Source organism: Engystomops pustulosus, chromosome 1 (genome assembly GCF_040894005.1).
Source record: "Engystomops pustulosus chromosome 1, aEngPut4.maternal, whole genome shotgun sequence".
Lineage (NCBI taxonomy): Eukaryota > Metazoa > Chordata > Amphibia > Anura > Leptodactylidae > Engystomops > Engystomops pustulosus.
In genome coordinates, this window is record NC_092411.1 from 172,873,588 (window position 1) to 172,888,669 (window position 15,082).

Consider the following 15,082-nt stretch of genomic DNA (forward strand, 5'->3'; position numbering starts at 1 on the left):
TTCAGGTTCAAAAAGGTCAACGGAACTTGGGATTCCCAGCCAGTCTCCCATGCTGGTACTTGCCAAGCCTTAAGCTGCATTGCTGCTGCGATCTGACGAGAGCAGGCACATTCAGCTTAGAATGGCCGTTGACAGCAGCTGTTAAATTTGAACCTTCTTTTACCATCTTTGACAGGGAAACTAACACAATTTTCAGGTTCAAAAAGGTCAACGGAACTTGGGATTTCCAGCCAGTCTCCCATGCTGGTACTTGCCAAGCCTTAAGCTGCATTGCTGCTGCGATCTGACGAGAGCAGGCACATTCAGCTTAGAATGGCCGTTGACAGCAGCTGTTCAATTTGAACCTTCTTTTACTATCTCATAGAGAAACTAACACAATTTTCAGGTTCAAAAAGTTCAACGGAACTTGGGATTCCCAGCCAGTCTCCCATGCTGGTACTTGCCAAGCCTTAAGCTGCATTGCTGCTGCGATCTGACGAGAGCAGGCACATTCAGCTTAGAATGGCCGTTGACAGCAGCTGTTCAATTTGAACCTTCTTTTACTATCTCATAGAGAAACTAACACAATTTTCAGGTTCAAAAAGGTCAACGGAACTTGGGATTCCCAGCCAGTCTCCCATGCTGCTACTTGCCAAGCCTTAAGCTGCATTTCTGCTGCGATCTGACGAGAGCAGGCACATTCAGCTTAGAATGGCCGTTGACAGCAGCTGTTCAATTTGAACCTTCTTTTACCATCTTTGACAGAGAAACTAACACAATTTTCAGATTCAAAAAGGTCAACAGAACTTGGGATTCCCAGCCAGTCTCCCATGCTGGTACTTGCCAAGCCTGAAGCTGCATTGCTGCAGCGATCTGACGAGAGCAGACACATTCAGCTTAGAATGGCCATTGACAGCAGCTGTTCAATTTGAACCTTCTTTTACTATCTTTGACAGGGAAACTAACACAATTTTCAGGTTCAAAAAGGTCAACGGAACTCGGGATTCCCAGCCAGTCTCCCATGCTGGTACTTGCCAAGCCTTAAGCTGCATTGCTGCTGCGATCTGACGAGAGCAGGCACATTCAGCTTATAATGGCCATTGACAGCAGCTGTTCAATTTGAACCTTCTTTTACTATCTTTGACAGGGAAACTAACACAATTTTCAGGTTCAAAAAGGTCAACGGAACTTGGGATTCCCAGGCAGTCTCCCATGCTGGTACTTGCCAAGCCTTAAGCTGCATTGCTGCTGCGATCTGACGAGAGCAGGCACATTCAGCTTAGAATGGCCGTTGACAGCAGCTGTTCAATTCGAACCTTCTTTTACCATCTTTGACAGAGAAACTAACACAATTTTCAGGTTCAAAAAGGTCAACGGAACTTGGGATTCCCAGCCAGTCTCCCATGCTGGTACTTGCCAAGCCTTAAGCTGCATTGCTGCTCCGATCTGACGAGAGCAGGCACATTCAGCTTAGAATGGCCGTTGACAGCAGCTGTTCAATTTGAACCTTCTTTTACCATCTTTGACAGAGAAACTAACACAATTTTCAGGTTCAAAAAGGTCAACGGAACTTGGGATTCCCAGCCAGTCTCCCATGCTGGTACTTGCCAAGCCTTAAGATGCATTGCTGCTGCGATCTGACGAGAGCAGGCACATTCAGCTTAGAATGGCCGTTGACAGCAGCTGTTCAATTTGAACCTTCTTTTACTATCTCATAGAGAAACTAACACAATTTTCAGGTTCAAAAAGGTCAACGGAACTTGGGATTCCCAGCCAGTCTCCCATGCTGGTACTTGCCAAGCCTTAAGCTGCATTGCTGCTGCGATCTGACGAGAGCAGGCACATTCAGCTTAGAATGGCCGTTGACAGCAGCTGTTCAATTTGAACCTTCTTTTACCATCTTTGACAGAGAAACTAACACAATTTTCAGGTTCAAAAAGGTCAATGGAACTTGGGATTCCCAGCCAGTCTCCCATGCTGGTACTTGCCAAGACTTAAGCTGCATTGCTGCTGTGATCTGACGAGAGCAGGCACATTCAGCGTAGAATGGCCATTGACAGCAGCTGTTCAATTTGAACCTTCTTTTACCATCTTTGACAGAGAAACTAATAAAATTTTCAGGTTCAAAAAGGTCAACGGAACTTGGGATTCCCAGCCAGTCTCCCATGCTGGTACTTGCCAAGCCTTAAGCTGCATTGCTGCTGCGATCTGACGAGAGCAGGCACATTCAGCTTAGAATGGCCGTTGACAGCAGGTGTTCAATTTGAACCTTCTTTTACTATCTCATAGAGAAACTAACACAATTTTCAGGTTCAAAAAGGTCAACGGAACTTGGGATTCCCAGCCAGTCTCCCATGCTGGTACTTGCCAAGCCTTAAGCTGCATTGCTGCTGCGATCTGACGAGAGCAGGCACATTCAGCTTAGAATGGCCGTTGACAGCAGCTGTTAAATTTGAACCTTCTTTTACCATCTTTGACAGGGAAACTAACAGCATTTTTCAGGTTCAAAAAGGTCAACGGAACTTGGGATTCCCAGCCAGTCTCCCATGCTGGTACTTGCCAAGCCTTAAGCTGCATTTCTGCTGCGATCTGACGAGAGCAGGCACATTCAGCTTGGAATGGCTGTTGACAGCAGCTGTTCAATTTGAACCTTCTTTTACTATCTCATAGAGAAACTAACACAATTTTCAGGTTCAAAAAGGTCAACGGAACTTGGGATTGCCAGCCAGTCTCCCATGCTGGTACTCGCCAAGCCTTAAGCTGCATTGCTGCTGCGATCTGACTAGAGCAGGCACATTCAGCTTAGAATGGCCATTGACAGCAGCTGTTCAATTTGAACCTTCTTTTACTATCTCATAGAGAAACTAACACAATTTTCTTGTTCAAAGAAGTCAACAGAACTTGGGATTCCCAGACAGTCTCCCATTCTGGTACTTGCCAAGCCTTAAGCTGCATTGCTGCTGCGATCTGACAAGAGCAGGCACATTCAGCTTAGAATGGCCGTTGACAGCAGCTGTTCAATTTGAACCTTCTTTTACTATCTCATAGAGAAACTAACACAATTTTCAGGTTCAAAAAAGTCAACGGAACTTGGGATTCCCAGCCAGTCTCCCATGCTGGTACTTGCCAAGCCTTCAGCTGCATTGCTGCTGCAATCTGACGAGAGCAGGCACATTCAGCTTAGAATGGCAGTTGACAGCAGCTGTTCAAATTTCAGGTTCAAAAAGGTAAACGGAACTTGGGATTTCCAGCCAGTCTCCCATGCTGGTACTTGCCAAGCCTTAAGCTGCATTGCTGCTGCGATCTGACAAGAGCAGGCACATTCAGCTTAGAATGGCCGTTGACAGCAGCTGTTCAATTTGAACCTTCTTTTACTATCTCATAGAGAAACTAACACAATTTTCAGGTTCAAAAAAGTCAACGGAACTTGGGATTCCCAGCCAGTCTCCCATGCTGGTACTTGCCAAGCCTTAAGCTGCATTGCTGCTGCAATCTGACGAGAGCAGGCACATTCAGCTTAGAATGGCAGTTGACAGCAGCTGTTCAAATTTCAGGTTCAAAAAGGTCAACGGAACTTGGGATTTCCAGCCAGTCTCCCATGCTGGTACTTGCCAAGCCTTAAGCTGCATTGCTGCTGCGATCTGACGAGAGCAGGCACATTCAGCTTAGAATGGCCGTTGACAGCAGCCGTTCAATTTGAACCTTCTTTTACTATCTCATAGAGAAACTAACACAATTTTCAGGTTCAGAAAGTTCAACAGAACTTGGGATTCCCAGCCAGTCTCCCATGCTGGTACTTGCCAAGCCTTAAGCTGCATTGCTGCTTCGATCTGACGAGAGCTGGCACATTCAGCTTAGAATGGCCGTTGACAGCAGCTGTTCAATTTGAACCTTCTTTTACTATCTCATAGAGAAACTAACACAATTTTCAGGTTCAAAAAGGTCAACGGAACTTGGGATTCCCAGCCAGTCTCCCATGCTGGTACTTGCCAAGCCTTAAGCTGCATTTCTGCTGCGATCTGACGAGAGCAGGCACATTCAGCTTAGAATGGCCGTTGACAGCAGCTGTTCAATTTGAACCTTCTTTTACCATCTTTGACAGAGAAACTAACACAATTTTCAGATTCAAAAAGGTCAACGGAACTTGGGATTCCCAGCCAGTCTCCCATGCTGGTACTTGCCAAGCCTTAAGCTGCATTGCTGCAGCGATCTGATGAGAGCAGGCACATTCAGCTTAGAATGGCCATTGAAAGTAGCTGTTCAATTTGAACCTTCTTTTACTATCTCATAGAGAAACTAACACAATTTTCAGGTTCAAAAAGTTCAACGGAACTTGGGATTCCCAGCCAGTCTCCCATGCTGGTACTTGCCAAGCCTTAAGCTGCATTGCTGCTGCGATCTGATGAGAGCAGGCACATTCAGCTTATAATGGCCATTGACAGCAACTGTTCAATTTGAACCTTCTTTTACTATCTTTGACAGGGAAACTAACACAATTTTCAGGTTCAAAAAGGTCAACGGAACTTGGGATTCCCAGCCAGTCTCCCATGCTGGTACTTGCCAAGCCTTAAGCTGCATTGCTGCTGCGATCTGACGAGAGCAGGCACATTCAGCTTAGAATGGCCGTTGACAGCAGCTGTTCAATTCGAACCTTCTTTTACCATCTTTGACAGAGAAACTAACACAATTTTCAGGTTCAAAAAGGTCAACGGAACTTGGGATTCCCAGCCAGTCTCCCATGCTGGTACTTGCCAAGCCTTAAGCTGCATTGCTGCTCCGATCTGACGAGAGCAGGCACATTCAGCTTAGAATGGCCGTTGACAGCAGCTGTTCAATTTGAACCTTCTTTTACCATCTTTGACAGAGAAACTAACACAATTTTCAGGTTCAAAAAGGTCAACGGAACTTGGGATTCCCAGCCAGTCTCCCATGCTGGTACTTGCCAAGCCTTAAGCTGCATTGCTGCTGCGATCTGACGAGAGCAGGCACATTCAGCTTAGAATGGCCGTTGACAGCAGCTGTTCAATTTGAACCTTCTTTTACTATCTCATAGAGAAACTAACACAATTTTCAGGTTCAAAAAGGTCAACAGAACTTGGGATTCCCAGCCAGTCTCCCATGCTGGTACTTGCCAAGCCTTAAGCTGCATTGCTGCTGCGATCTGACGAGAGCAGGCACATTCAGCTTAGAATGGCCGTTGACAGCAGCTGTTCAATTTGAACCTTCTTTTACTATTTTTATAGAGAAACTAACACAATTTTCAGGTTCAAAAAGGTCAACGGAACTTGGGATTCCCAGCCAGTCTCCCATGCTGGTATTTGCCAAGCCTTAAGCTGCATTGCTGCTGCGATCTGACGAGAGCAGGCACATTCAGCTTAGAATGGCCGTTTACAGCAGCTGTTAAATTTGAACCTTCTTTTACTATCTCATAGAGAAACTAACACAATTTTCAGGTTCAAAAAGGTCAACGGAACTTGGGATTCCCAGCCAGTCTCCCATGCTGGTACTTGCCAAGCCTTAAGCTGCATTGCTGCTGCAATCTGACGAGAGCAGGCACATTCAGCTTAGAATGGCCGTTGACAGCAGCTGTTCAATTTGAACCTTCTTTTACCATCTTTGACAGAGAAACTAATACAATTTTCAGGTTCAAAAAGGTCAACGGAACTTGGGATTCCCAGCCAGTCTCCCATGCTGGTACTTGCCAAGCCTTAAGCTGCATTGCTGCTGCGATCTGACGAGAGCTGGCACATTCAGCTTAGAATGGCCGTTGACAGCAGCTGTTCAATTTGAACCTTCTTTTACTATCTCATAGAGAAACTAACACAATTTTCAGGTTCAAAAAGGTCAACGGAACTTGGGATTCCCAGCCAGTCTCCCATGCTGGTACTTGCCAAGCCTTAAGCTGCATTGCTGCTGCGATCTGACGAGAGCAGGCACATTCAGCTTAGAATGGCCGTTGACAGCAGCTGTTCAATTTGAACCTTCTTTTACCATCTTTGACAGAGAAACTAACACAATTTTCAGGTTCAAAAAGGTCAACGGAACTTGGGATTCCCAGCCAGTCTCCCATGCTGGTACTTGCCAAGCCTTAAGCTGCATTGCTGCTGTGATCTGACGAGAGCAGGCACATTCAGCTTAGAATGGCCATTGACAGCAGCTGTTCAATTTGAACCTTCTTTTACCATCTTTGACAGAGAAACTAATACAATTTTCAGGTTCAAAAAGGTCAACGGAACTTGGGATTCCCAGCCAGTCTCCCATGCTGGTACTTGCCAAGCCTTAAGCTGCATTGCTGCTGCGATCTGACGAGAGCAGGCACATTCAGCTTAGAATGGCCGTTGACAGCAGCTGTTCAATTTGAACCTTCTTTTACTATCTCATAGAGAAACTAACACAATTTTCAGGTTCAAAAAGGTCAACGGAACTTGGGATTCCCAGCCAGTCTCCCATGCTGGTACTTGCCAAGCCTTAAGCTGCATTGCTGCTGCGATCTGACGAGAGCAGGCACATTCAGCTTAGAATGGCCGTTGACAGCAGCTGTTCAATTTGAACCTTCTTTTACTATCTCATAGAGAAACTAACACAATTTTCAGGTTCAAAAAGGTCAACGGAACTTGGGATTCCCAGCCAGTCTCCCATGCTGGTACTTGCCAAGCCTTAAGCTGCATTTCTGCTGCGATCTGACGAGAGCAGGCACATTCAGCATAGAATGGCCGTTGACAGCAGCTGTTCAATTTGAACCTTCTTTTACTATCTCATAGAGAAACTAACACAATTTTCAGGTTCAAAAAGGTCAACGGAACTTGGGATTCCCAGCCAGTCTCCCATGCTGGTACTTGCCAAGCCTTAAGCTGCATTGCTGCTGCGATCTGACGAGAGCAGGCACATTCAGCTTAGAATGGCCGTTGACAGCAGCTGTTAAATTTGAACCTTCTTTTACCATCTTTGACAGGGAAACTAACACAATTTTCAGGTTCAAAAAGGTCAACGGAACTTGGGATTTCCAGCCAGTCTCCCATGCTGGTACTTGCCAAGCCTTAAGCTGCATTGCTGCTGCGATCTGACGAGAGCAGGCACATTCAGCTTAGAATGGCCGTTGACAGCAGCTGTTCAATTTGAACCTTTTTTTACTATCTCATAGAGAAACTAACACAATTTTCAGGTTCAAAAAGTTCAACGGAACTTGGGATTCCCAGCCAGTCTCCCATGCTGGTACTTGCCAAGCCTTAAGCTGCATTGCTGCTGCGATCTGACGAGAGCAGGCACATTCAGCTTAGAATGGCCGTTGACAGCAGCTGTTCAATTTGAACCTTCTTTTACTATCTCATAGAGAAACTAACACAATTTTCAGGTTCAAAAAGGTCAACGGAACTTGGGATTCCCAGCCAGTCTCCCATGCTGCTACTTGCCAAGCCTTAAGCTGCATTTCTGCTGCGATCTGACGAGAGCAGGCACATTCAGCTTAGAATGGCCGTTGACAGCAGCTGTTCAATTTGAACCTTCTTTTACCATCTTTGACAGAGAAACTAACACAATTTTCAGATTCAAAAAGGTCAACAGAACTTGGGATTCCCAGCCAGTCTCCCATGCTGGTACTTGCCAAGCCTGAAGCTGCATTGCTGCAGCGATCTGACGAGAGCAGACACATTCAGCTTAGAATGGCCATTGACAGCAGCTGTTCAATTTGAACCTTCTTTTACTATCTTTGACAGGGAAACTAACACAATTTTCAGGTTCAAAAAGGTCAACGGAACTCGGGATTCCCAGCCAGTCTCCCATGCTGGTACTTGCCAAGCCTTAAGCTGCATTGCTGCTGCGATCTGACGAGAGCAGGCACATTCAGCTTATAATGGCCATTGACAGCAGCTGTTCAATTTGAACCTTCTTTTACTATCTTTGACAGGGAAACTAACACAATTTTCAGGTTCAAAAAGGTCAACGGAACTTGGGATTCCCAGGCAGTCTCCCATGCTGGTACTTGCCAAGCCTTAAGCTGCATTGCTGCTGCGATCTGACGAGAGCAGGCACATTCAGCTTAGAATGGCCGTTGACAGCAGCTGTTCAATTCGAACCTTCTTTTACCATCTTTGACAGAGAAACTAACACAATTTTCAGGTTCAAAAAGGTCAACGGAACTTGGGATTCCCAGCCAGTCTCCCATGCTGGTACTTGCCAAGCCTTAAGCTGCATTGCTGCTCCGATCTGACGAGAGCAGGCACATTCAGCTTAGAATGGCCGTTGACAGCAGCTGTTCAATTTGAACCTTCTTTTACCATCTTTGACAGAGAAACTAACACAATTTTCAGGTTCAAAAAGGTCAACGGAACTTGGGATTCCCAGCCAGTCTCCCATGCTGGTACTTGCCAAGCCTTAAGATGCATTGCTGCTGCGATCTGACGAGAGAAGGCACATTCAGCTTAGAATGGCCGTTGACAGCAGGTGTTCAATTTGAACCTTCTTTTACTATCTCATAGAGAAACTAACACAATTTTCAGGTTCAAAAAGGTCAACGGAACTTGGGATTCCCAGCCAGTCTCCCATGCTGGTACTTGCCAAGCCTTAAGCTGCATTGCTGCTCCGATCTGACGAGAGCAGGCACATTCAGCTTAGAATGGCCGTTGACAGCAGCTGTTCAATTTGAACCTTCTTTTACCATCTTTGACAGAGAAACTAACACAATTTTCAGGTTCAAAAAGGTCAACGGAACTTGGGATTCCCAGCCAGTCTCCCATGCTGGTACTTGCCAAGCCTTAAGATGCATTGCTGCTGCGATCTGACGAGAGAAGGCACATTCAGCTTAGAATGGCCGTTGACAGCAGGTGTTCAATTTGAACCTTCTTTTACTATCTCATAGAGAAACTAACACAATTTTCAGGTTCAAAAAGGTCAACGGAACTTGGGATTCCCAGCCAGTCTCCCATGCTGGTACTTGCCAAGCCTTAAGCTGCATTGCTGCTGCGATCTGACGAGAGCAGGCACATTCAGCTTAGAATGGCCGTTGACAGCAGCTGTTCAATTCGAACCTTCTTTTACCATCTTTGACAGAGAAACTAACACAATTTTCAGGTTCAAAAAGGTCAACGGAACTTGGGATTCCCAGCCAGTCTCCCATGCTGGTACTTGCCAAGCCTTAAGCTGCATTGCTGCTCCGATCTGACGAGAGCAGGCACATTCAGCTTAGAATGGCCGTTGACAGCAGCTGTTCAATTTGAACCTTCTTTTACTATCTCATAGAGAAACTAACACAATTTTCAGGTTCAAAAAGGTCAACGGAACTTGGGATTCCCAGCCAGTCTCCCATGCTGGTACTTGCCAAGCCTTAAGCTGCATTGCTGCTCCGATCTGACGAGAGCAGGCACATTCAGCTTAGAATGGCCGTTGACAGCAGCTGTTCAATTTGAACCTTCTTTTACCATCTTTGACAGAGAAACTAACACAATTTTCAGGTTCAAAAAGGTCAACGGAACTTGGGATTCCCAGCCAGTCTCCCATGCTGGTACTTGCCAAGCCTTAAGATGCATTGCTGCTGCGATCTGACGAGAGAAGGCACATTCAGCTTAGAATGGCCGTTGACAGCAGGTGTTCAATTTGAACCTTCTTTTACTATCTCATAGAGAAACTAACACAATTTTCAGGTTCAAAAAGGTCAACGGAACTTGGGATTCCCAGCCAGTCTCCCATGCTGGTACTTGCCAAGCCTTAAGCTGCATTGCTGCTGCGATCTGACGAGAGCAGGCACATTCAGCTTAGAATGGCCGTTGACAGCAGCTGTTCAATTCGAACCTTCTTTTACCATCTTTGACAGAGAAACTAACACAATTTTCAGGTTCAAAAAGGTCAACGGAACTTGGGATTCCCAGCCAGTCTCCCATGCTGGTACTTGCCAAGCCTTAAGCTGCATTGCTGCTCCGATCTGACGAGAGCAGGCACATTCAGCTTAGAATGGCCGTTGACAGCAGCTGTTCAATTTGAACCTTCTTTTACCATCTTTGACAGAGAAACTAACACAATTTTCAGGTTCAAAAAGGTCAACGGAACTTGGGATTCCCAGCCAGTCTCCCATGCTGGTACTTGCCAAGCCTTAAGATGCATTGCTGCTGCGATCTGACGAGAGAAGGCACATTCAGCTTAGAATGGCCGTTGACAGCAGGTGTTCAATTTGAACCTTCTTTTACTATCTCATAGAGAAACTAACACAATTTTCAGGTTCAAAAAGGTCAACGGAACTTGGGATTCCCAGCCAGTCTCCCATGCTGGTACTTGCCAAGCCTTAAGCTGCATTGCTGCTCCGATCTGACGAGAGCAGGCACATTCAGCTTAGAATGGCCGTTGACAGCAGCTGTTCAATTTGAACCTTCTTTTACCATCTTTGACAGAGAAACTAACACAATTTTCAGGTTCAAAAAGGTCAACGGAACTTGGGATTCCCAGCCAGTCTCCCATGCTGGTACTTGCCAAGCCTTAAGATGCATTGCTGCTGCGATCTGACGAGAGAAGGCACATTCAGCTTAGAATGGCCGTTGACAGCAGGTGTTCAATTTGAACCTTCTTTTACTATCTCATAGAGAAACTAACACAATTTTCAGGTTCAAAAAGGTCAACGGAACTTGGGATTCCCAGCCAGTCTCCCATGCTGGTACTTGCCAAGCCTTAAGCTGCATTGCTGCTGCGATCTGACGAGAGCAGGCACATTCAGCTTAGAATGGCCGTTGACAGCAGCTGTTAAATTTGAACCTTCTTTTACCATCTTTGACAGGGAAACTAACAGCATTTTTCAGGTTCAAAAAGGTCAACGGAACTTGGGATTCCCAGCCAGTCTCCCATGCTGGTACTTGCCAAGCCTTAAGCTGCATTTCTGCTGCGATCTGACGAGAGCAGGCACATTCAGCTTGGAATGGCTGTTGACAGCAGCTGTTCAATTTGAACCTTCTTTTACTATCTCATAGAGAAACTAACACAATTTTCAGGTTCAAAAAGGTCAACGGAACTTGGGATTGCCAGCCAGTCTCCCATGCTGGTACTCGCCAAGCCTTAAGCTGCATTGCTGCTGCGATCTGACTAGAGCAGGCACATTCAGCTTAGAATGGCCATTGACAGCAGCTGTTCAATTTGAACCTTCTTTTACTATCTCATAGAGAAACTAACACAATTTTCTTGTTCAAAGAAGTCAACAGAACTTGGGATTCCCAGCCAGTCTCCCATTCTGGTACTTGCCAAGCCTTAAGCTGCATTGCTGCTGCGATCTGACAAGAGCAGGCACATTCAGCTTAGAATGGCCGTTGACAGCAGCTGTTCAATTTGAACCTTCTTTTACTATCTCATAGAGAAACTAACACAATTTTCAGGTTCAAAAAAGTCAACGGAACTTGGGATTCCCAGCCAGTCTCCCATGCTGGTACTTGCCAAGCCTTCAGCTGCATTGCTGCTGCAATCTGACGAGAGCAGGCACATTCAGCTTAGAATGGCAGTTGACAGCAGCTGTTCAAATTTCAGGTTCAAAAAGGTCAACGGAACTTGGGATTTCCAGCCAGTCTCCCATGCTGGTACTTGCCAAGCCTTAAGCTGCATTGCTGCTGCGATCTGACAAGAGCAGGCACATTCAGCTTAGAATGGCCGTTGACAGCAGCTGTTCAATTTGAACCTTCTTTTACTATCTCATAGAGAAACTAACACAATTTTCAGGTTCAAAAAAGTCAACGGAACTTGGGATTCCCAGCCAGTCTCCCATGCTGGTACTTGCCAAGCCTTAAGCTGCATTGCTGCTGCAATCTGACGAGAGCAGGCACATTCAGCTTAGAATGGCAGTTGACAGCAGCTGTTCAAATTTCAGGTTCAAAAAGGTCAACGGAACTTGGGATTTCCAGCCAGTCTCCCATGCTGGTACTTGCCAAGCCTTAAGCTGCATTGCTGCTGCGATCTGACGAGAGCAGGCACATTCAGCTTAGAATGGCCGTTGACAGCAGCCGTTCAATTTGAACCTTCTTTTACTATCTCATAGAGAAACTAACACAATTTTCAGGTTCAAAAAGTTCAACGGAACTTGGGATTCCCAGCCAGTCTCCCATGCTGGTACTTGCCAAGCCTTAAGCTGCATTGCTGCTTCGATCTGACAAGAGCTGGCACATTCAGCTTAGAATGGCCGTTGACAGCAGCTGTTCAATTTGAACCTTCTTTTACCATCTTTGACAGAGAAACTAACACAATTTTCAGGTTCAAAAAGGTCAACGGAACTTGGGATTCCCAGCCAGTCTCCCATGCTGGTACTTGCCAAGCCTTAAGCTGCATTGCTGCTGCGATCTGACGAGAGCAGGCACATTCAGCTTAGAATGGCCGTTGACAGCAGCTGTTCAATTTGAACCTTCTTTTACTATCTCATAGAGAAACTAACACAATTTTCAGGTTCAAAAAGGTCAACAGAACTTGGGATTCCCAGCCAGTCTCCCATGCTGGTACTTGCCAAGCCTTAAGCTGCATTGCTGCTGCGATCTGACGAGAGCAGGCACATTCAGCTTAGAATGGCCGTTGACAGCAGCTGTTCAATTTGAACCTTCTTTTACTATTTTTATAGAGAAACTAACACAATTTTCAGGTTCAAAAAGGTCAACGGAACTTGGGATTCCCAGCCAGTCTCCCATGCTGGTATTTGCCAAGCCTTAAGCTGCATTGCTGCTGCGATCTGACGAGAGCAGGCACATTCAGCTTAGAATGGCCGTTGACAGCAGCTGTTAAATTTGAACCTTCTTTTACTATCTCATAGAGAAACTAACACAATTTTCAGGTTCAAAAAGGTCAACGGAACTTGGGATTCCCAGCCAGTCTCCCATGCTGGTACTTGCCAAGCCTTAAGCTGCATTGCTGCTGCAATCTGACGAGAGCAGGCACATTCAGCTTAGAATGGCCGTTGACAGCAGCTGTTCAATTTGAACCTTCTTTTACCATCTTTGACAGAGAAACTAATACAATTTTCAGGTTCAAAAAGGTCAACGGAACTTGGGATTCCCAGCCAGTCTCCCATGCTGGTACTTGCCAAGCCTTAAGCTGCATTGCTGCTGCGATCTGACGAGAGCTGGCACATTCAGCTTAGAATGGCCGTTGACAGCAGCTGTTCAATTTGAACCTTCTTTTACTATCTCATAGAGAAACTAACACAATTTTCAGGTTCAAAAAGGTCAACGGAACTTGGGATTCCCAGCCAGTCTCCCATGCTGGTACTTGCCAAGCCTTAAGCTGCATTGCTGCTGCGATCTGACGAGAGCAGGCACATTCAGCTTAGAATGGCCGTTGACAGCAGCTGTTCAATTTGAACCTTCTTTTACCATCTTTGACAGAGAAACTAACACAATTTTCAGGTTCAAAAAGGTCAACGGAACTTGGGATTCCCAGCCAGTCTCCCATGCTGGTACTTGCCAAGCCTTAAGCTGCATTGCTGCTGTGATCTGACGAGAGCAGGCACATTCAGCTTAGAATGGCCATTGACAGCAGCTGTTCAATTTGAACCTTCTTTTACCATCTTTGACAGAGAAACTAATACAATTTTCAGGTTCAAAAAGGTCAACGGAACTTGGGATTCCCAGCCAGTCTCCCATGCTGGTACTTGCCAAGCCTTAAGCTGCATTGCTGCTGCGATCTGACGAGAGCAGGCACATTCAGCTTAGAATGGCCGTTGACAGCAGCTGTTCAATTTGAACCTTCTTTTACTATCTCATAGAGAAACTAACACAATTTTCAGGTTCAAAAAGGTCAACGGAACTTGGGATTCCCAGCCAGTCTCCCATGCTGGTACTTGCCAAGCCTTAAGCTGCATTGCTGCTGCGATCTGACGAGAGCAGGCACATTCAGCTTAGAATGGCCGTTGACAGCAGCTGTTCAATTTGAACCTTCTTTTACTATCTCATAGAGAAACTAACACAATTTTCAGGTTCAAAAAGGTCAACGGAACTTGGGATTCCCAGCCAGTCTCCCATGCTGGTACTTGCCAAGCCTTAAGCTGCATTTCTGCTGCGATCTGACGAGAGCAGGCACATTCAGCATAGAATGGCCGTTGACAGCAGCTGTTCAATTTGAACCTTCTTTTACTATCTCATAGAGAAACTAACACAATTTTCAGGTTCAAAAAGGTCAACGGAACTTGGGATTCCCAGCCAGTCTCCCATGCTGGTACTTGCCAAGCCTTAAGCTGCATTGCTGCTGCGATCTGACGAGAGCAGGCACATTCAGCTTAGAATGGCCGTTGACAGCAGCTGTTAAATTTGAACCTTCTTTTACCATCTTTGACAGGGAAACTAACACAATTTTCAGGTTCAAAAAGGTCAACGGAACTTGGGATTTCCAGCCAGTCTCCCATGCTGGTACTTGCCAAGCCTTAAGCTGCATTGCTGCTGCGATCTGACGAGAGCAGGCACATTCAGCTTAGAATGGCCGTTGACAGCAGCTGTTCAATTTGAACCTTTTTTTACTATCTCATAGAGAAACTAACACAATTTTCAGGTTCAAAAAGTTCAACGGAACTTGGGATTCCCAGCCAGTCTCCCATGCTGGTACTTGCCAAGCCTTAAGCTGCATTGCTGCTGCGATCTGACGAGAGCAGGCACATTCAGCTTAGAATGGCCGTTGACAGCAGCTGTTCAATTTGAACCTTCTTTTACTATCTCATAGAGAAACTAACACAATTTTCAGGTTCAAAAAGGTCAACGGAACTTGGGATTCCCAGCCAGTCTCCCATGCTGCTACTTGCCAAGCCTTAAGCTGCATTTCTGCTGCGATCTGACGAGAGCAGGCACATTCAGCTTAGAATGGCCGTTGACAGCAGCTGTTCAATTTGAACCTTCTTTTACCATCTTTGACAGAGAAACTAACACAATTTTCAGATTCAAAAAGGTCAACAGAACTTGGGATTCCCAGCCAGTCTCCCATGCTGGTACTTGCCAAGCCTGAAGCTGCATTGCTGCAGCGATCTGACGAGAGCAGACACATTCAGCTTAGAATGGCCATTGACAGCAGCTGTTCAATTTGAACCTTCTTTTACTATCTTTGACAGGGAAACTAACACAATTTTCAGGTTCAAAAAGGTCAACGGAACTCGGGATTCCCAGCCAGTCTCCCA

General features: G+C 45.8%; 58 pseudogenes; all 58 read right to left on the bottom strand.

Moving 5' to 3' along the window:
- Window positions 1-14: 14 nt before the first annotated feature.
- On the bottom strand, window positions 15-133 carry LOC140089696 (5S ribosomal RNA; annotated as a pseudogene).
- Window positions 134-205: 72 nt separating this feature from the next.
- Window positions 206-324, bottom strand: LOC140105989 (5S ribosomal RNA; annotated as a pseudogene).
- A 70-nt stretch (window positions 325-394) lies between these two features.
- LOC140104809 (5S ribosomal RNA) lies at window positions 395-513 on the bottom strand (annotated as a pseudogene).
- A 70-nt stretch (window positions 514-583) lies between these two features.
- On the bottom strand, window positions 584-702 carry LOC140109722 (5S ribosomal RNA; annotated as a pseudogene).
- A 263-nt stretch (window positions 703-965) lies between these two features.
- On the bottom strand, window positions 966-1,084 carry LOC140113096 (5S ribosomal RNA; annotated as a pseudogene).
- A 72-nt stretch (window positions 1,085-1,156) lies between these two features.
- LOC140103863 (5S ribosomal RNA) lies at window positions 1,157-1,275 on the bottom strand (annotated as a pseudogene).
- Window positions 1,276-1,347: 72 nt separating this feature from the next.
- LOC140112864 (5S ribosomal RNA) lies at window positions 1,348-1,466 on the bottom strand (annotated as a pseudogene).
- Window positions 1,467-1,538: 72 nt separating this feature from the next.
- LOC140105862 (5S ribosomal RNA) lies at window positions 1,539-1,657 on the bottom strand (annotated as a pseudogene).
- Window positions 1,658-1,727: 70 nt separating this feature from the next.
- Window positions 1,728-1,846, bottom strand: LOC140089707 (5S ribosomal RNA; annotated as a pseudogene).
- A 263-nt stretch (window positions 1,847-2,109) lies between these two features.
- LOC140089718 (5S ribosomal RNA) lies at window positions 2,110-2,228 on the bottom strand (annotated as a pseudogene).
- A 70-nt stretch (window positions 2,229-2,298) lies between these two features.
- On the bottom strand, window positions 2,299-2,417 carry LOC140089729 (5S ribosomal RNA; annotated as a pseudogene).
- Window positions 2,418-3,542: 1,125 nt separating this feature from the next.
- Window positions 3,543-3,661, bottom strand: LOC140105990 (5S ribosomal RNA; annotated as a pseudogene).
- Window positions 3,662-3,920: 259 nt separating this feature from the next.
- LOC140099654 (5S ribosomal RNA) lies at window positions 3,921-4,039 on the bottom strand (annotated as a pseudogene).
- A 72-nt stretch (window positions 4,040-4,111) lies between these two features.
- On the bottom strand, window positions 4,112-4,230 carry LOC140111258 (5S ribosomal RNA; annotated as a pseudogene).
- A 261-nt stretch (window positions 4,231-4,491) lies between these two features.
- Window positions 4,492-4,610, bottom strand: LOC140089751 (5S ribosomal RNA; annotated as a pseudogene).
- A 72-nt stretch (window positions 4,611-4,682) lies between these two features.
- On the bottom strand, window positions 4,683-4,801 carry LOC140112865 (5S ribosomal RNA; annotated as a pseudogene).
- A 72-nt stretch (window positions 4,802-4,873) lies between these two features.
- On the bottom strand, window positions 4,874-4,992 carry LOC140089762 (5S ribosomal RNA; annotated as a pseudogene).
- Window positions 4,993-5,062: 70 nt separating this feature from the next.
- Window positions 5,063-5,181, bottom strand: LOC140096442 (5S ribosomal RNA; annotated as a pseudogene).
- Window positions 5,182-5,252: 71 nt separating this feature from the next.
- LOC140112939 (5S ribosomal RNA) lies at window positions 5,253-5,371 on the bottom strand (annotated as a pseudogene).
- A 70-nt stretch (window positions 5,372-5,441) lies between these two features.
- Window positions 5,442-5,560, bottom strand: LOC140104369 (5S ribosomal RNA; annotated as a pseudogene).
- A 72-nt stretch (window positions 5,561-5,632) lies between these two features.
- On the bottom strand, window positions 5,633-5,751 carry LOC140105802 (5S ribosomal RNA; annotated as a pseudogene).
- Window positions 5,752-5,821: 70 nt separating this feature from the next.
- On the bottom strand, window positions 5,822-5,940 carry LOC140089773 (5S ribosomal RNA; annotated as a pseudogene).
- Window positions 5,941-6,012: 72 nt separating this feature from the next.
- LOC140109844 (5S ribosomal RNA) lies at window positions 6,013-6,131 on the bottom strand (annotated as a pseudogene).
- Window positions 6,132-6,203: 72 nt separating this feature from the next.
- LOC140089784 (5S ribosomal RNA) lies at window positions 6,204-6,322 on the bottom strand (annotated as a pseudogene).
- A 70-nt stretch (window positions 6,323-6,392) lies between these two features.
- LOC140089795 (5S ribosomal RNA) lies at window positions 6,393-6,511 on the bottom strand (annotated as a pseudogene).
- Window positions 6,512-6,581: 70 nt separating this feature from the next.
- On the bottom strand, window positions 6,582-6,700 carry LOC140109596 (5S ribosomal RNA; annotated as a pseudogene).
- Window positions 6,701-6,770: 70 nt separating this feature from the next.
- Window positions 6,771-6,889, bottom strand: LOC140089806 (5S ribosomal RNA; annotated as a pseudogene).
- A 72-nt stretch (window positions 6,890-6,961) lies between these two features.
- Window positions 6,962-7,080, bottom strand: LOC140105993 (5S ribosomal RNA; annotated as a pseudogene).
- Window positions 7,081-7,150: 70 nt separating this feature from the next.
- LOC140104811 (5S ribosomal RNA) lies at window positions 7,151-7,269 on the bottom strand (annotated as a pseudogene).
- A 70-nt stretch (window positions 7,270-7,339) lies between these two features.
- LOC140109733 (5S ribosomal RNA) lies at window positions 7,340-7,458 on the bottom strand (annotated as a pseudogene).
- A 263-nt stretch (window positions 7,459-7,721) lies between these two features.
- LOC140113097 (5S ribosomal RNA) lies at window positions 7,722-7,840 on the bottom strand (annotated as a pseudogene).
- Window positions 7,841-7,912: 72 nt separating this feature from the next.
- Window positions 7,913-8,031, bottom strand: LOC140104412 (5S ribosomal RNA; annotated as a pseudogene).
- Window positions 8,032-8,103: 72 nt separating this feature from the next.
- LOC140112866 (5S ribosomal RNA) lies at window positions 8,104-8,222 on the bottom strand (annotated as a pseudogene).
- A 261-nt stretch (window positions 8,223-8,483) lies between these two features.
- Window positions 8,484-8,602, bottom strand: LOC140112868 (5S ribosomal RNA; annotated as a pseudogene).
- Window positions 8,603-8,863: 261 nt separating this feature from the next.
- LOC140089817 (5S ribosomal RNA) lies at window positions 8,864-8,982 on the bottom strand (annotated as a pseudogene).
- A 72-nt stretch (window positions 8,983-9,054) lies between these two features.
- On the bottom strand, window positions 9,055-9,173 carry LOC140112869 (5S ribosomal RNA; annotated as a pseudogene).
- Window positions 9,174-9,243: 70 nt separating this feature from the next.
- On the bottom strand, window positions 9,244-9,362 carry LOC140112870 (5S ribosomal RNA; annotated as a pseudogene).
- A 261-nt stretch (window positions 9,363-9,623) lies between these two features.
- Window positions 9,624-9,742, bottom strand: LOC140089828 (5S ribosomal RNA; annotated as a pseudogene).
- Window positions 9,743-9,814: 72 nt separating this feature from the next.
- Window positions 9,815-9,933, bottom strand: LOC140112871 (5S ribosomal RNA; annotated as a pseudogene).
- Window positions 9,934-10,194: 261 nt separating this feature from the next.
- On the bottom strand, window positions 10,195-10,313 carry LOC140112872 (5S ribosomal RNA; annotated as a pseudogene).
- Window positions 10,314-10,574: 261 nt separating this feature from the next.
- On the bottom strand, window positions 10,575-10,693 carry LOC140089839 (5S ribosomal RNA; annotated as a pseudogene).
- A 451-nt stretch (window positions 10,694-11,144) lies between these two features.
- LOC140106380 (5S ribosomal RNA) lies at window positions 11,145-11,263 on the bottom strand (annotated as a pseudogene).
- A 218-nt stretch (window positions 11,264-11,481) lies between these two features.
- On the bottom strand, window positions 11,482-11,600 carry LOC140113030 (5S ribosomal RNA; annotated as a pseudogene).
- A 218-nt stretch (window positions 11,601-11,818) lies between these two features.
- LOC140106003 (5S ribosomal RNA) lies at window positions 11,819-11,937 on the bottom strand (annotated as a pseudogene).
- A 261-nt stretch (window positions 11,938-12,198) lies between these two features.
- Window positions 12,199-12,317, bottom strand: LOC140089850 (5S ribosomal RNA; annotated as a pseudogene).
- A 70-nt stretch (window positions 12,318-12,387) lies between these two features.
- On the bottom strand, window positions 12,388-12,506 carry LOC140096453 (5S ribosomal RNA; annotated as a pseudogene).
- A 71-nt stretch (window positions 12,507-12,577) lies between these two features.
- On the bottom strand, window positions 12,578-12,696 carry LOC140106214 (5S ribosomal RNA; annotated as a pseudogene).
- Window positions 12,697-12,766: 70 nt separating this feature from the next.
- Window positions 12,767-12,885, bottom strand: LOC140104373 (5S ribosomal RNA; annotated as a pseudogene).
- A 72-nt stretch (window positions 12,886-12,957) lies between these two features.
- On the bottom strand, window positions 12,958-13,076 carry LOC140105808 (5S ribosomal RNA; annotated as a pseudogene).
- A 70-nt stretch (window positions 13,077-13,146) lies between these two features.
- On the bottom strand, window positions 13,147-13,265 carry LOC140089873 (5S ribosomal RNA; annotated as a pseudogene).
- A 72-nt stretch (window positions 13,266-13,337) lies between these two features.
- LOC140109855 (5S ribosomal RNA) lies at window positions 13,338-13,456 on the bottom strand (annotated as a pseudogene).
- Window positions 13,457-13,528: 72 nt separating this feature from the next.
- LOC140089884 (5S ribosomal RNA) lies at window positions 13,529-13,647 on the bottom strand (annotated as a pseudogene).
- Window positions 13,648-13,717: 70 nt separating this feature from the next.
- LOC140089895 (5S ribosomal RNA) lies at window positions 13,718-13,836 on the bottom strand (annotated as a pseudogene).
- A 70-nt stretch (window positions 13,837-13,906) lies between these two features.
- Window positions 13,907-14,025, bottom strand: LOC140109602 (5S ribosomal RNA; annotated as a pseudogene).
- Window positions 14,026-14,095: 70 nt separating this feature from the next.
- On the bottom strand, window positions 14,096-14,214 carry LOC140089906 (5S ribosomal RNA; annotated as a pseudogene).
- Window positions 14,215-14,286: 72 nt separating this feature from the next.
- LOC140106007 (5S ribosomal RNA) lies at window positions 14,287-14,405 on the bottom strand (annotated as a pseudogene).
- A 70-nt stretch (window positions 14,406-14,475) lies between these two features.
- Window positions 14,476-14,594, bottom strand: LOC140104816 (5S ribosomal RNA; annotated as a pseudogene).
- Window positions 14,595-14,664: 70 nt separating this feature from the next.
- LOC140109755 (5S ribosomal RNA) lies at window positions 14,665-14,783 on the bottom strand (annotated as a pseudogene).
- Window positions 14,784-15,082: the final 299 nt, after the last annotated feature.